Here is an 18292-nt window from a genome sequence, read left to right on the forward strand (position 1 = left end):
CAGATCACTGGGCAGACAAGGAAGTCCCTTTAGAACAGAGATGAAGAATTTCTTTAGCCAGAGGGTGGTGAATCTGTGGAATTCACTGTCACAGATGACTGTGGAGACCAGGTCATTCAGTGTATTTAAAGCAGAGATTCATAGGTGCCTAATTGGTAAATCCATCAAAGGTTATGGGGGAGAAGGCTGGAGAATGAGGTTGAGAGGGATAATAAATCAGCCATGATGGAATCGTGGATCAGACTTGATGGACTGAATGGTCTAATTCTGTTATGTTTTATAGTCTTTACATGTAAACTTTCATGGAACTCCACTCATCATAGCGTTCGTTACCAGCAAATGGTCTAAGCAACCTGAAGTTCTGAGATTGCTTGGGATGCGAGCATTTTCAGGGAAAGCACCAGTCAGATTCTCTGAAACCTGTTAAAATCTGACTGATTGAAGGAAGGTTTGTCACAGGGTAGAGTGCAGTTTGGTTCAGATTGGGTTTAGCAAGGAGCCAGAAGTGTTTAAATGGCTGGAAAGGTCTCCAGTCTGAATATATAAGCAAAACTGGCAAACGTGGTTTTAATTTTTTTTTAAGATAAATGTATTTGAAATTCAAATGCAATAAATCCTACAATTATTTCTTTCAACTGGTGATAGTGTATACTCCCAACTAATTATCTTCAGCAGTGTTATTACTTTAAAGCAAAGCTTTTATTAAAAATCTTCCTGTATTGAGGGAGAATTTTAGAGCAAGTTGCTGGAAAGATGCCAGGATAAAATCTGAGACTCGGAACTCCTTGTCAATGGAATATTAAGAGAGTCCTGATGAAGGGTCTCAACCCAAACCACCAACCATTTATCCCCCTTCATAGATGCTGCCTGACCTGCTGAGTTCTTCCAGCATTTTGTGTGCGTTGCCCTGGATTTCCAGCATCTGCAGAATCTTTTGTATTTAAATTGTCCCTGTCCCCCGGTACTTCTAATGCTGTAACATAACCAACCAACTGCATTGAAACACTTTTGGATAAGGATCAATTTGGCGCAGAGCCACATGAGGTATGGAAACAAAAGACTTGGCACAGAGGTATGTTTTCAGGAGGAGAGTGAAGAGGTGGAAAGATTAAGGGAGGGAATTCAGAGCTCAGTGTCCTACATACGAAGTTAGTGGAGTGTCTTTGGAAACATATGATGTGGAGTATCCCTGGATGGTTACTTCTGGAAGCTCCAGAGAATAGTACGGCATGGAAACAGGCTATTTGGTCCTATTTTTCCCATGGCCTAGTAGATATACCTCCTAAATTCACCCTATTGCCCAGCAGTCAGTCCATGAGTCTCTGATTTCAAGTGTTTATTGAGACACATGTTAAATGGTGAGAGTGACCCAGCCTCAACCACTTTCTCAGGCAGCCCATAAGACCATAAGACATAAGAGCAGAATTAGGCCATTCAGCCCATCGAGTCTGATCCACCATTTCATCATGGCTGATTTGTTATCTTTCTTAACCCCACTCTCTGGCTTTCTTCCAGTAATCTTTGACCCCTTTACTGATCAAGAACCTATCAACCTCTGCTTTACATATACTCAATGACTTTACCTCCACAGCCATCTTTGACAATGAATTCCACAGACTCAGCACCTTCTGGCCAAAGCAACTCCCCCCCCCCCCCCCCCCCCCAATCTCTGTTTTATCTCTGTATTCTGAGACTGTGCCCCGTTTCACAGTTGGCAACCTCTCTACATCCACTCTATCTAGGCCTTTCAATATTTGATAAGTTTCAATGAGGTTCCCCCTCATTCGTCTAAACTCCAGCGAGTACAGGCCCAGAGCCATCGTGTCCACTCTTAACCTGCTTCAGTCTGGGGAGAACAGACCAGTTTCTTCAGTCTCCCAAAGCTGAATTGCTTCATCCCTGGCAGCATCCTGATGAATCTCCTCTCCACCACTATCAAATCCTTCCCATACCTCGGAGGCCAGGAATGTACATAGAACTCCACCTGATGTCTGGTCCAGCTGATGATTAGGTCCCATACCACCAGAGTGAGCAACAAATGTTACCCTTCAATCATCAGGCTCCAAAACCAGCATGAATAACTTCACTCACCTCAGCACTGAACTGATTCCACAATCTGTGGTCTCACTATCGAGGACTCTACAATTTGTGTTTTCAGTATTTATTAATTAATCAGACCTTGTTTTTTGTATTTGCGCACATTGGTTTTTAGTCAGTTTTTGTTTGTGCAGTTTTTCATTGATTATATTGTATTTCTTTGTTCTACTGTGAATGCCTGCAAGAACACTAATCTCAGGACATACTGTGACATATTTACTTTGAACATTGAACTCTGTCTCACCAAAGTTGGAGCATAGCCCCCATACTCTGATTTTCCACTGATTAATGTAAGTCATTATCCTATGAGCTCCCTTTCTGTATTGTCTACCCCATTTTGCCACCTTCAAGGATTTATGGACTTGTACTGAGGTCCTTCAATGTCCGAAGACTGTTATTTGTAGTCTAGAAACATAGAAAATAGGTGCAGAAGGCCATTCAGCCCTTTGAGCCTGCACCACCATTCAGTATGATCATGGCTGATCATCCAACTCAGAACCCTGTACCTGCTTTCTCTCCATACCCCCGATCCCTTTAGCCACAAGGGCCATATCTAACTTCCTCTTAAATATAGCCAATGAACCGGCCTCAACTGTTTTCTGTGGCAGAGAATTCCACAGATTCACCACTCTCTGTGTGAAGAAGTTTTTCCTCATCTCGATCCTAAAAGGCTTCCCCTTCATCCTTAAACTGTGACCCCTCGTTCTGGACTTCCCCAACATCGGAAACAATCTTCCTGCATTTAGCCTGTCCAGTCCCTTTAGAATTTTATACGTTTCAATAAGATCCCCCCTCAATCTTCTAAATTCCAGTGAGTATAAGCCTAGTCGATCCAGTCTTTCTTCATATGAAAGTCCTGCCATCCCAGGAATCAATCTAGTGAACCTTCTCTGTACTCCCTCTCTGGCAAGAATGTCTTTCCTCAGATTAAGGGACCAAAACTGCACACAATATTCTAGGTGCGGTCTCACCAAGGCCTTGTACAACTGCAGTAGAATCTCCCTGCTCTTGTACTCAAATCTATGTCCTAGTCTCATTAGCGCTTCCAAAGAGTATCATCTTGTATTGGCTTGGATTAAGCACCATCTGCCATTCTCCTTCTGCCCTCCCCCCCCCCCCCCCCCCATTTCACAAAATTATGAATCTCTCTCTGCAGCCGCAGACTGCCTTCCCTGCTAGGAATAACTCTGCCAATCTTCATGTTGTCTGCATACTTGTTGATCTTACCTCCTGCATGCATGTCCAAGTAATTCACAAATATTGCAAGTAACAAAGGGCCCAGCGCTGATCCTTGTTACCAAACACTGGTTATAGGTATTACTATCTGCTTGCCTCTACTTTACGATCCCCACTCTCTGTTGTCACCCAGGCGATTTTTTTTCTTTTGATCCAGTTTTTGGCTTCTTCCCCCATCCTTTCCATTTGTGATAATGGCTCTTGGCCTGAAACTTTGGCTATAAATCTGCTGAGTTCTTCCAGTATTTTGTGTGCTGCTCTGCATATCCAGCATCTGTGCAGAATCGCGCATTTTGGATCCAATTTCGCCAACTTGCCTTAAATCCCATGGGCCCTAATCATATAAACCAGTTTTCCATGTGGGATGTTGAGAAATCCTTTACAAAGTCTTATAATTCACATCTGCTACACTGCCCTTATCAATACACTTAGTTACCCCTTCAAGGAAATCAATCATTGGTCGGACAGGAATCTGCCACTAACAATCTCTGCCAGCACACTAGCAGTCTCTTCTCTTGCCTCTCGCAGCAGCCTGGGATAAATCTCATCTGGTCCAGAGAATTTCTACATGTTTAAGCCTTGTGGTCAGGACTGATTCAGGGTTTCGACCTGAATCATCAACCATCCATTTCCTCCCACAGATGCTGCTCAACCTGCTAAGTTCCTCTGGCAGGCTGTTGCTCCAGATTCCAGCATCTGCAGTCTCTTGTGCCTTGGTGGAATGCTATGTTGGTGTCAGAAGTGAAGTGACATTTGTGGGCTGCCCCCAGCACAATGCCTGAGCTGTGTTCATTCTTTGCTGATGCAAAAATAACACATTTCACTGTATGTTTTGAGGTACATGTGACAATTAACACACTACAGTACAGAAAAACACACTACAGTACAGAAAAAGGCCATTCACCCATCTAGTCCTTGCTGAACTATTATTCTACCTAGTCTCAGCAACCAAAAGGTACTTTGTTCCCAATGTTTGGAATGTAATTTGGCCTGAAATACAGGATCTTCAGACAAATGCTCTACCATTGAGCTGTATTCCCATCCTATTCTAATCTAATCTTCTGAATTTTTACCCACCCTTCTCTGAATTCTCCAACAACAAAGTCCATTTCCTTTCTGAATACCAATGGAAAATGTTCATTTAGGTCTTCAACTATTCCTTCTGCTATGCACACACATTGCCCTGTTGTTCCTATTTTTTCTCTGGGTATTCTTTCCTCTTAATATGCCTTCAGGATTGACCTTAATCTTATCAACCAGTGGTTCCTCATGACCAAGGTCTGGCTTTCAGGGAATGTGATATGGGATTCTGAGGGTATTTTGTTTGGCCTTGAGAAGCAAGTTGTTCTCACTATAAATCCTCTGTATAGGTCAAAAGGCACCCACAGTTCATTTCATCAGCCAATATCCACTTCTCTTGCAAACATAACAATTGAATTTGTTTCCACTGCACAGTCAGGCAGTGTGTTCTACTCTCATCACAGAAGTAAATCTGATTTCCATCTCTTTCCCCCTCCCCCCCAACCATCTGTGTCATCTTCTGAGAAAGGTTTAAAATATAACAGGGTAGATGATGCAGTAAAAAAATGCCACTTCAATGATTAAAGCAGATCACAACCATAAAACAGTGGAGCAGAATTAAACCATTCAGCCCTTTGAGTTTGTCCCAACATTCAATTACAGCTGATTTATTATCCCTCTCAAACCCATTCTCTTGCCTTCTCCCTGTAACCTTTGATGCCCTGACTAATCAAGAACCTATCAACCTCCACTTTCAATGTATTCAATGACTTGACCTCTACAGGTGTCTGAGGCAGTGAATTTCATTGATTCACCCACACTCCAGCTAAAGAAATTCCTCCTCATTCATGTTCTAAAGGGACCTCCTATTCTGGTCCTGGACTCCTGTTCTCTCCCCCCCACCCCCCACTACTGGAAACATCTTCTCCACATCCACTCTATCTTGGCCTTTCAATACTTGTTAAGTTTCTATGAGATCACCCCTCATTCTACTAAACTCCAGTGAATTCAAACCCAGAGACATTAGATGCTCCTCAAACATTAACCTTTTTATTCCTGGAATTATTCTTGTTGACTTCCTCTGGACTCTCTCCAATGCCAGCACGTCCTTTTTTAGATAAGGGGCCCAAAACTACTGAGTGCTCTGTAACCAAAACCTTTAGCATTACATCCTTGCTCTTATATTCGAGTCCTCTAAAATTGTCCTCTCATCACCAACTCAACTTGCAAGTTAACCTTAAGAGAGTCCTGCACTAGGATCCCAGCTCCCTTTGCACCTCCACTTCTGAATCGCTCCGTTTAGAAAATAGTTTACACCTTTATTCCTTCTACCAAAGTGCTTGACCATACACCTCCACCAGCTACCTCCTTACTCATTCTCCTAATCTGTGCAAGTGCTTTTGCAGATTCCGTTTCCTCAACACTACCTGCCCATCTGCTGAGCTTTGTATTGTCCTCAATCCTGGCCATGAAGCCATCAATTCCATCACCAAAGTATTAACATAAATGTAAAAAGCAGTGAGTGGTCCCAACACAGACCCCTATAGAATTCCACTAGTCACCGACAGCCAACCAGAAAAGGAAAGTCTCCTTTTATTCCCACTCTTTGCTTCCTGCCAGTCAGGTAATCTTCTATCTATGTTAGATACCTTTTGCTGTAATACTATGGGCTCTTATCTTAGCAGTCTCATAAGATATAGGAGCAGAAATAGACCATTTGACCCATCATGGCTGCTCTTCCATTTTATTATGGCTGAATCCCATTCAATCTCTCTCAATCCCATTCTCCGGTCTTCTCCCTGTAACTTTTAATGCCCTGAGTAATCAAGAAGCTGTCAACCTCTGCTTTAAGTAGACCCAATGACTTGGGGCCACAGCCAATGAATTCTGAAGATTCACCACCTTCAGGCTAAATAAATTCCTCCTCAGCTCTGTTCTAAAACAGATGTCCTGCTATTCTGATGCTGTACCCTCTGGTTCTAGACTCCCTCACTATAGAAAACATCCTCTCCATGTCTACTGTATCTAGACCTTTCAATATTCAATAGGTTTCAATGAGATTGCCCACCCTCTTGTTCTTGTACGTCCCAGTGAATACAGGCCCAGAGCTATCAAATGCTCTTCATACATTGACCTGTTCATTCCCAGAATTATTCTTGTGAACTCCCTCTGGCCTTTCATGTAGAACACTTTGTCAAAGGACTTCTGAAAGTAGCTCAAGAGATCACTTTAACACTACTTGCTTTTACTGCGCATTACCCAACTGTCCCAGCTATTTGATCCAGCATCCTAAAAGTGTTTATAAGCTGCTGGTCTAAGCTATCTGTTGCTGCAGTCAGCCTTTCCTCGTGATCGTGATCTGAAAGGGTCATGTGACATACCCATGAGTGTGTGAATGACTGAAAGATGTAATTAGTCAGAATGTTACAGAAAATGTAAAAAAAACTGCAGATACTAGATATCTAAAATAAAGAATGCACTTTTTTATGGTGAGAGACTCAAAGTTCAAAATAAATTTGATGTCAAAAGTACAGATGTCACCATATACAACCCTGAGATTCATTTTCTTGCAGGCATACTCAATAAATCCATAATGGAATAATAACCATAATATGAACAACCGTATCAACTTGGGCATTCAATTAGTGCAAAAAACAACAAACTGCAAATACAAGAAGGAAACATAGATAGAAACATAGAAAATAGGTGCAGGTAGGCCATTCGGCCCTTCAAGCCTGCACCGCCATTCAGTATGATCATGGCTGAACCCTGTACCTGCTTTCTCTCCATACCCCCTGATCCCTTTAGCCACAAGGGCCATATCTAAAATATAGCCAATGAACTGGCCTCAACTGTTTCCTGTGGCAGAGAATTCCACAGATTCACCACTCTCTGTGTGAAGAAGTTTTTCCTCATCTTGGTCCTAAAAGGCTTAACCTTTATCCTTAAACTGTGACCCCTCGTTATGGACTTCCCCAACATTGGAGACAATCTTCCTGCATCTAGCCTGTCCAATCCCTTTAGAATTTTATACGTTTCAATAAGATCCCCCCTCAATCTTCTAAATTCCAGTGAGTATAAGCCTAGTCTATCCAGTCTTTCTTCATATGAAAGTCCTGCCATCCCAGGAATCAATCTGGTGAACCTTCTCTGTACTCCCTCTGTGGCAAGAATGTCTTTCCTCAGATTAGGGGACCAAAACTGCACACAATACTCTAGGTGCGGTCTTACCAAGGCCTTGTACAACTGCAGTAGAACCTCCCTGCTACTGTACTCAAATCCTTTTGCTATGAATGCCAACATACCATTTGCCTTTTTCACCGCCTGCTGTACCTGCATGCCCACTTTCAATGACTGGTGTACGATGACACCCAGGTCTCGTTGCATCTCCCCTTTTCCTAATTGGCCACCATTCAGATAATAATCTGTTTTCCTGTTCTTGCAGCCACAGTGGATAATCTCACATTTATACACATTAAATTACATCTGCCATGAACTTGCCCACTCACCTAACCTATCCAAGTCACCCTGCATCCGCTTAGCATCCTCCTCACAGCTAACACCGCCGCCTAGCTTCGTGTCATCTGCAAACTTGGAGATGCTGCATTTAATTCCCTCATCTAAATTATTAATATATATTGTAAACAACTGGGGTCCCAGCACTGAGCCTTGCGGTACCCCACTAGTCACTGCCTGCCATTCTGAAAAGGTCCTGTTTACTCCCACTCTTTGCTTCCTGTCTGCCAACCAATTCTCTATCCACATCAATACCATACCCCTAATACCGTGTGCTTTAAGTTTGCACACTAATCTCCTGTGTGGGACCTTGTCAAAAGCCTTTTGAAAATCTAAATATACCACATCCACTGGCTCTCCCCTATCCACTCTACTAGTTACATCTTCAAAAAATTCTATAAGATTCATCAGACATGATTTTCCTTTCACAAATCCATGCTGACTTTGTCCGATGATTTCACCTCTTTCCAAATGTGCTGTTATCACATCTTTGATAACCGACTCTAGCATTTCCCCACCACCGATGTCAGACTAACCGGTCTATAATTCCCCGGTTTTTCTCTCCCTCCTTTTTTAAAAAGTGGGGTTACATTAGCCACCCTCCAATCCTCAGGAACTAATCCAGAATCTGAGGAGTTTTGAAAAATTATCACTAATGCATCCACTATTTCTTGGGCTACTTCCTTAAGGGGCGCTCTGGGATGCAGACCATCTGGCCCTGGGGATTTATCTGCCTTTAATCCCTTCAATCTACCTAACACCACTTCCCTACTAACATGTATTTCTCTCAGTTCCTCCATCTCACTAGACCCTCGGTCCCCTACTATTTCCGGAAGATTATTTATGTCCTCCTTAGTGAAGACAGAACCAAAGTAGTTATTCAATTGGTCTGCCATGTCTTTGTTCCCTATGATCAATTCACCTGTTTCTGACTGTAAAGGACCTACATTTGTCTTGACCAATCTTTTTCTTTTCACGTATCTATAAAAGCTTTTACAGTCAGTTTTTATGTTCCCTGCCAGCTTTCTCTCATAATCTTTTTTCCCTTTCCTAATTAAGCCCTTTGTCCTCCTCTGCTAGTCTCTGAATTTCTCCCAGTCCTCAGGTGTGCCACTTTTTTTTGCTAATTTATATGTTTCTTCTTTGGACTTGATACTATCCCTAATTTCCCTTGTCAGCCATGGGTGCACTACCTTCCCTGGTTTATTCTTTTGCCAAACTGGGATGAACAATTGTTGTAGTTCATCCATGCGATCTTTAAATGCTTGCTATTGCGTATTCACCATCAACCCTTTAAGTATCATTTAAGTATTATGACTTAAGGAAGTCATAATAATAAATAAATGAGCAATAAACATTTGGAACATGAGATGAAGGGACTTTGAAAGTGAGTCCATAGGTTGTGGGAATAGTTCAGTAATGGGGCATGTGAAGTTATCACCTCTGGTTCAAGAGATGGTTGAGGGGTAATAATTGTTCCTGAACCTGGCGGTGTGAGTCCTAAGGTTCCTGTACTTTCTTACTGTGGCAGTAGTGAGAAGAGAGCATGTCCTGGGTGGTGGTTAGGACACCAAAGCTCCCCCGCCCACTGCGCAATCATTACGTATCAACCTTCCCCCCACTCCATTTCAGCAAAAAATCACCAGTGTCCACTGCCCACCAAACGAAGCACCCAGAGTGACCATGATCTGCCGTCAACAAGAGCTGTTGTTTACCCGACAGTTCAACATGCCACATGCTCTCCTCTCTCACAGAGACAGTGAGATGTCATCCATATGACAGCGAAAGGAGAGACTAACATTTGCTGGTACGATGTTACAAGCTGCTGTGTGCTTTTTGTTCCGAGATTCTCCAACTCAAGAATCAGCAGCAAACTCTCATCACCAGAGAGTGAGTACGATCACTCGACTGCAGAGACCTCTGTCCATACATCCATCTGATGTTTCTTCTGTGACGCCTCAGTCAGCAACACTGGCCTAGAACTGGTTGCTACCCGGAGACTCCAAGCTGCGCCTGGAGAATGTCGGGAAATGGCTGGCCGGCAGGAACTCAACTGCTGTATATATTAAAATGAAGTTTGAATGCCGTTGAAGGTCAGGATCTCAGTAGAACCCCAGCCACCTTGAAAAGAAAAATAGGAAACATTAAAGAAAGGAAGTTCTTGTCCTAATGCTATAGTACCTCTTGCCTGATAGTAGGGGGTCAAAGAGATTGTCGGACAGATGAGAGGGATCATTGATATTGGTGAGGTTCAACCATACACATAAATACAGGCAAAGCAAACAGCATTCCTCTGGGGGTTAATGTACAAAGCACAGCACCAGCAGTCAAACATAGCACATATAATTATGATAGCAGAAAGACATACAGTTACAAAAATATTAAAAATAATAATTATAGCTGAAGACCCTAAGTGTCTTCTGTCATGCCCTGTAGATTGATGGTGCATGGATGTTGCCCTGGAGCCATGGTGCCAGAACAAGGCCACAGCAGTTTGCCAACTTGTGCAAATGAACGTAATCTCTCCTACTTCTGACTGATATGAGTGTTGTCTGTTAGGAATTCACTCTGAATAAAGCAAGGCTCACTCCCACTTCTGACTGACGTGAGAGTGTTGCCAATCCAGAATCTATAGTTCTGTGATTCACTGAGCTGTGGCTGAAAAGATTATATTTACAAGGACAGGAACCAACCACAGCAAGTACACCATGTTCACCCTGGGGCACTGAACTTTCTAACTGTAAACTATCCAACCAAAGTGTAAATTATGACAAACCAGACTAGAGAGCTGTTCAACCAGTCAATAACACTGGGGAACAGTGGACTGAGTGTACCTGCTATATTAGCAGGAGTGTGTTATCTCCATACCAAGTGAAATCAAAGAAATACAATAGCATGTATGAAAAAATCTATACATTAAGACTGACAAACAACATTGTACAAAAGAGGACAAATTGTGCAAACAAAATAATAGAGTTCAAAGTAAATTTATTGTCGAAGTACATGTATGTCACCATATACAGCCCTCAGATTCAGTTTCTTGTGGACATAATTAATCTATAGTCTAAGAACCATAACAGAATCAGTGAAAGGCTGCACCAGAAGACAACAAACTGTGCAAATACAAAACTGTGAAAATACATTTCCAAGGACAGGTGTGTAAAAAGGGCCCGTGGGATCAGTGGGGACCCGAGTCACCCCAACCACAATCTATTCCAGCTGCTACCATCCAGGAAATGGTAGCGCAGCATAAAAGCCAGGACCAACAGACTCAGGGACAGCTTCTTCCACCAGGCCATCAGACTGATGAACTCTCGCTGATTTGAGTGTACTCTATATTACATTGACTGTTCTACTTGTTATAAATGATTATAAATTACTATGATTGCACATTGCATATTTAGTTGGAGATGTAAAGATTTTTACTTATGTATGTGAAGGATATAAGAAATAAAGTCAATTCAAAAAAAGAAAGAAACATTAATAATAAATATCAAGAATGTAAGATGAAGAGTCCTTGAAAGTGAGTCTATTGGTTGTGGGAACATTTGAATGATGGGGCAAGTGAAGTTATTCCCTTTGGTTCAAGAGCCTGATGGTTGAGGGGTAATAACTGTTCCTGAACCTGGTGGTGTGGGTCCTGAGGCTCCTGTACCTCCTTCCTGATGGTTGAGGGGTAATAACTGTTCCTGAACCTGGTGATGTGAGTCCTGGGGCTCGTGTACCAGCTTCCTGATAACAGCAGCGAGAAGAGAGCGTGGTCTAGCTCTCTGATGATGAATAGAGCAATAACATTGGGAACATGAGTTGCATGAATCTGTAGGTTGTGGAATCAACTCAGTGTTGAGGTGAGTGAAATTATCACATCACTCACCTCAACACAACAAGTTTGTGCTTCAGTCTTACTGATGTTGCTGTTTGTTAATGAGAACGTAGGGTGAAGACAAGATCAGATCCAATCCAGTCAGATCGTTTGTGACTCCTGACCAAAGTTTATTAATGTAATGTGTTTATTTGTAAAGTAATACTGAACATTTAGTTTGAAGTTAACATACTCAGATTCCTAAAGCAGTCCTATGTTGTTCAACGCTGACTGGCAACTCCTGCGACACCGCTGGTGCCAAACTGTATCGGTCTCTGCTGTTCCTTTGGATTCATCAGCTGCGTAGAGAGGAGAGCTTGCTACGTGCACAACAGCTTGCTCTCCTGGCTTGCGTATCACGTAGGCAGCTGGGGCACAACATCTGTGGTCAGCTCCGACCAACGGAGGGGTTTGTACTCAGACGCAAGACTGGGGAATTTGAGAAACTTGTTCGAATCCACAAAACTAAAAGGTTTCAGGATTCCAAATAAAGAGGGGATTAATTAGCAAAAAGTTGCCTTCACTTTGACAGTCATGGAAAGGAGGTGGAGCTTGCGAGTCCCTCATGAGTGTCTCGTGAGTCCCTTGTGTTTTTTGTTCAGTTGGATGTCACAGCAGAACTTCAAGAGAAAATAGAGGAATCTTATGTAAAGGGACACTGTGTTTGTCTAAGAAAACTGTACATTGATCTATCTTGTGTTGCAATCACTTCCTGCAGCCGTGGAAAGTGCACTTCAGTGCCCCAAGAGCTTGCCCAGCATCATTGCAACTATAAGGAATAGAGCCTCTACTGGTGGCTATCGCATACTTCAGCCTGTGCTTAGAAGGGAAAGTGTCAACCCATTAGCCTCAACCGGGGGCAGTGCCAGGTCATTAGACTTAGGGCCTTTAGGCTGAGGGGTGGGGGTGTCACTCACATCGCCACTGCTCCCAGTAGAAGGACCCTCTTGATTTTAGGCCTTGGGGGAAGGTAGCATTATGCTGAGATGCACATTTACCCTTGTCTTCACACACAACAGCCTCCAGTGCAAATGGTGCCCAGTGCCATAGATGAAATAAATGCAAAGAGTTGGGGAGAAGACCCAAGTGATGGTGGCTTTCCCTCCCTTCAGAAATTGTAAAAAAAAACTTTTAAATGGGGTTGGTGTGAGCAATTCATGCCTTTTAAAATGCACTGCTGATAAAACGTAACCAATAACTCATCTATTAATTTTATCATTGCAGTCTAACTATTGGAGCTTCAAGGTCAGTACCGCTTCTAAGCAGCCATTTATGCATGCGCTCTGCATGAGTTCTGTGGGGTCTGGTCAGCCAGTGATATCGCCAAACACTTGTGTTCTGTGTTCATGCCAACGGGGCTTGAGGCAAGGTTCTCCATCCACTTTGTTCTGTTGCTGCCTGCCTTACCTGCTGCTCTCTTCTTCCATTCCGAAGTTCTTCCACACCCCACCTCCCGCTGCCATCCCCACCCAACCACCTGCTTTCTATTTAAGAGAAAATATTAATTTCAGAGCAATATTAATTGAAAGTATGTTGCTGGTTTTATTTAGTTTATGCCGTTGATGCAGGGGAACAGCAATGCATTAAATGTGAAGGATTAGATGCTGGTATATAGTTTGTGCTTCTAGTGAAATTGTCATTGTTTTTAATTAATTAAAATGACTGAATAGAGAAAAGTGCACCTCCTTTCAAGACACAATGTCTTAATGGTGGAGAGTGCAGGAATTGAACAAAGGAGTGATGCCAGCATCTGCAAACATGGGCAAAGTTTTCTATTAAGCCAGGGGTTCCCAACTTGGGGTCCATGGACCCCTCAGTTAATGGTAGCGATCTATGGCATAAAAAAGGTTGGGAACCCCTGTATTAAGCATTTAAGATCATTTAAAGTTCACATTCAAGTTCAGTGTATTGTCATTCAACCATACACGTTTATACGGAAAACGAAACCACATTCTTCCAGACCAAGGTACATAACACACTACATATGACTTTCACACCTAACACATAAAGTAATGTTGGGCCCGATCATGAATGTTGTGTCCTAGCTGTCTAGATACACAAGCCAGGGCAGTATGATATGGAGAGCAAGCTGTTGCCCGTGAAGCAGGCTCCCCCTCTCCGTGCAGCTGATGAATCTGAAGGAATAGCAGAGACCCATACAGTTTGGCACCAGCAGCGTTGCAGGAGTTGTCGGTCAACGTTGAATTCAACGTCAGACTGCCTTAGGGATTCCTGCTTTGGGCTTTTCCCTCAGGGTTTACTCCCAAAGCCTTCCCCATGAATGGGTTTGAGATCAGAGTTTTCCTTCTCCTCGATGAGCTGACAAGCCCCATCTGCCTGAAGCGACCGATTTTAAGGTGCCCCTTCTGTCAGTAGAAAAGATTCCGCTGGGTTTATTAGTTAAGCCACACGTGAAGGCCAGGAGTTGGACTTGGTTGTCAGAGGCTATTTGAGGTGCGTGCCATTGGGAGCATTTAATATGTAGAGGGAGCTTGTCCCCATTACCACACCCAGCTATAACAACCTTAAGGAACCTAATTTAATATGACCACAGTAAATTAACAAATAATATGGTGCATTTATGACACAAGTTACAACTTTAGTATTATGCTGCTGGCACTTCATGTGTGATGAGGCCTGAGTGCTGGTATGGACTTCAGTGTACAGCCTGGGAGAATAACCTGTTTCCCATTATATATGTTCTCTTTGATTTTCATAGAATAAAATAAAATATTGAAGGAATGGTACAGTAGCCTAGCAATTAGCATAACACTATTACAGTGGCAGTGATCCAGGTTCAGTTCCCACTGCTCTCTGCTTGCGACTGTGTGGATTTCCTCTGGGTGCTCTGGTTTTCTCCCACATTCCAACGACGTACGGATTGGTAGGCTAATCGGTCACATGGGTGTAATTGGGCAGCACAGGCTCATTGAGCCAGAAGGGCCTGTTACCATGCTGTGTCTCTAAATAAAAGTTTAAAAGAAAGGTTTGAATTGATTGCTTGTTAGCTAAAAATTAACATGAATTGGCACCAAGACAAGAAAACCTACAGCAGCCCGCTGCAAATAAGTAGGGTCCAGAATCTGTGATTTTCCCCAGCTGTTTACACAAGTGAGGGTCAATGATCAAACTATGCAATAGCAGCTGGTGTCTGACATGGTGATTATAAAACCTTTAGATTTCTTATCAATTTACTAATGTTCTGCAAGGTAATCTGTTCTTGGACTTGGCCCATATTCCTCTAAACCAGGGTCCACAGACCCCTTGGTTAATAGTAAGGGTCCCGGGGCATAAGAAAGGTCGGGAGCCACTTTATCAATGTAGCTGTCTAAATGTCTTTTAAACATTGTAGTTGTACCCACCTTTACATCTTCTTTCAGCAACTTGTTCCATATACCCACTATTCTCTGTGGAAAATATTGCCCCTCTCCTTTTAAATCTTTTCCCCTCTCACCTTAAATCTGTTATCTTGTGTTAGACTCCCCCCTCATCATTATGTGCCATGTTACATGACGTAGGTGATCAAGATGACTATGATTGGCTTGGCAATTTTTTTCTACAGAAGTGGTTTGCCTTCTTCTGGGAGTGTCTTTACAAGACGGGTAAGAATACTCTTTAGAGTTTGTGCTTCACGTGACCCTGATCCGATTGGGGGGGAAGAACTAAGCAGATGCTCTACCTTGCCCCAGGATGACCTGCAGGCTAAAAGAGAGAAGAAGTATTTTGCACCTCCTTTGGTGGAAATGTATCTCCACACTGCCACCCTGGACTCCCCTACTCTTGGGGTGGGGGATAGAAACCAACTTATCTACGTCCCTCATGATCTTATGTTCCATGGTAGGGTCTCCTGTCAGCCTCCTGTACTTCGGGGGGGGGGGGGGGGGGAGTGCCAGCCTCTCCATCCTCACCTGCCCTCAAAGCCCTCTTTACTGCACTCTGTAGCTTAAGGACATCTTTCCTATGGCCAGGTGACCAGAAGTGTGCATAATACTCCCAAGCAACACACACAAAATGCTGGAGGAACTCAGCAGGCCAGGCAGCATCTGTGGAAAAGAGTACAGTCGATGTTTCGGGCTGAAACCCTTTGGCAGGACTGGAGAAAAAAAGCTGAGGAGTAGATTTGAAAGGTGGGGGGAGGGAGGGAGAAACACCAGGCGATAGGGGAAACTTGGAGGGGGAAGGATGAAGCAAAGAGCTAGGAAGTTGATTGATGAAAAAGAGAGAAGACCATGGAAGAAAGAAAAAAAATGGGAGGGAAGGGAGGAGCACCAGAGGGAGGCGATGGGCAGGCAAGTAGATGACATGGGAGAGGGCCAAGGAGATGGGAAGTGGGGGGGGTGGAGGGGAGAGGCATTACTGGAAGTTTGATATTCATGCCATCGGGTTGGAGGCTACCCAAATGGAATATAAGGTGTTGTTCCTCCAACCTGAGTGTAACCTTATCCCGAGAGTGGAGGAGGCTATGGATGGCCATAATGGAATGGGAATGGGGTGTGGAATTAAAATGGGTGACCACTGGGAAATCCTGCTTGTTATGGCGGACTCCTCCATTGTCAGGATGAGGCCACACTTAGGTTGGAGGAACAACACTTTGTATTCCTTTTGGGTAGCCTCCAACCTGATGGCATGAACATCAATTTCTCAAACTTCCAGTAATGCCTCTCCTCAATCTCTCATGTTATTTCCTTGCCTGCCCATAGCCTCCCTCTGGACTCCTCCCCCCCCTCCCAACTTTTATTCTTTCTTTCATGGCCTTCTGTCTCTTTCGCCAAACAACTTTCTAGCTCTTTATCTCATCCCCCCCCCCCTTCCAGGTTTCACCTATCACCTGGCACTTCTCTTTCCCCTCCCCCACCTTTTAAATCTACTCCTCAGCTTTTTTTCTCCAGTCCAGCTGAAGGGTTTTGGCCCAAAACGTTGACTATACTTTTTTCCACAGATGCTGCCTGGCCTGCTGAGTTCCTCCAGCATTTTGTGTGTGTTGCTCAGATTTTCTCTTGTTTGTGGTACTCCCGAGTGTTGTCTCCCTAACAATTTGTACAGTTGCAACATGATGTCCCATGAAAAGGTACATAAAATCAAGGATGGCTTCACAAATGATCATAATAATCTGTCAACAAATAGACTCAATGTAGGAATGGTGATGTTTTTAGATAGTTCCAGCCCTGATTGACCGAGAGGGATAGATCTGCACAGTTCTGGAGGGAACACGACAGCTTGGACCCAGGTGATTAAAGGCAGACCACCAGTTGCAGAATAAGAAGAGATTCAGTTGCTAGGTTGGTTTATTACTGTCATGTGAACTGAGATGCAGAGAGAAACTTGGTTTTGCATGCTGTCCATACAAATCATTTCATTATGTCATTACATTGAGGTAGTACAAGGGGAAAACAATAACAATGCGGAATAATGTGTTACAGGTACAGAGAAAGTGTAGAGCAGGCAGACAATAAGGCCATGAGGAGATTGATTGTGAGGTCAAGTGTCTATTTTAATCATAGTGGGGTACTGTTCAATTGTCTTATATCAGTGCATTAGAAGCTGTCCTTGAACCCTGTGGTGCATGTTTTCAGGCTTTTGTATCTTCTGTCTGATGGGAAGTAGGTAAAGAGAAAGTTATCAGTTGGGGTGTGTCTTTGATTATCAAGGCAGCAAGAAGCATAGCTAGTCCAAGGATGGAAGACTTTCGGCTATGTGCTAAGCTGTGTCCACAGCTTTCTGCAGTTCCTCCAGTCACAAACAGAGCAGTTGCTGTACCAAGCTGTGATAGATGTGGATAGGATGCTTTCCATGTGCTTTGATAAAAATTGGGACATGCAAAATTTGTTTTGCCACTTGAGAAAGTAGAGGCACTTTCTTGGCTATGGCACCTGCATGGTTGGACTAGAACATCACCAAAAGCCTGTCTACTCCTAGGATCTTGAAGCTCTCAACCACAACACCACTGATGTAAACAGCAGCATGTGCACCCCCGCCCCCCATTTCCTGAAGTCAATGACCAGCTCTTTTGTATTGCTGACATCGAGGGAAAGTTTTTTTAAGATGACACCATGGCTCTGGGCCGTACTTCCTTCCTGTACTTAGACTCATCGTTATTTGAGATGCGTCCCACGACAGTGATATTATCTGCAAGCTTATTGTAGGTAGATTCAGATCAGAATCTGGCTACACAGTCATAAGTATACAGGGAGTAGAGTAGGGGGCTGAGGACACAACCTTAAGGGGCACCAGTGTTGATGTCTATCCTTAATGATTGTAGTCTATTGGTCAGGAAATTAAGGATCCACTTGCAAACAAAATGCAGGAGGAACTCAGCAAGCCAGGCAGCATCTAGGGAAAAGAGTAAGCAGTCGATATTTTGGGCGAAGACCCTTCATCAGGACTGGTCTTGGCCCGAAGCGTTGACCATTCACTTTTTCCATAGATGCTACCTGACCTACTGAGTTCCTCCAGCATTATGTGTGTGTCACTTGGATTTCCAGCATCTGTAGATTTTTTCAGCTCTATCCACTCGCAAAGGGAGGTGTTGATTCTCAGGTCGAAGAGTTTGGAGCTGAGTTT

General features: G+C 43.4%; 1 protein-coding gene across 8 annotated transcripts in view; it reads left to right on the top strand.

Moving 5' to 3' along the window:
• Window positions 1–18292, top strand: part of LOC132384983 (SRC kinase signaling inhibitor 1-like) — a 498151-nt gene that overhangs the window by 201256 nt on the left and 278603 nt on the right. Inside the window, exon 2 of one of the 8 annotated variants that reach the window (XM_059956696.1) lies at window positions 12956–12976. The exons of the other annotated variants lie outside the window; for them this stretch is intronic. The gene's annotated coding sequence lies outside the window, so the exon portion shown is untranslated. The remainder of the gene's footprint in view (window positions 1–12955; window positions 12977–18292) is intronic. 8 annotated transcript variants of the gene reach the window in all.

Source organism: Hypanus sabinus, chromosome X1 (assembly GCF_030144855.1).
Source record: "Hypanus sabinus isolate sHypSab1 chromosome X1, sHypSab1.hap1, whole genome shotgun sequence".
Classification (NCBI taxonomy): Eukaryota; Metazoa; Chordata; class Chondrichthyes; order Myliobatiformes; family Dasyatidae; genus Hypanus; species Hypanus sabinus.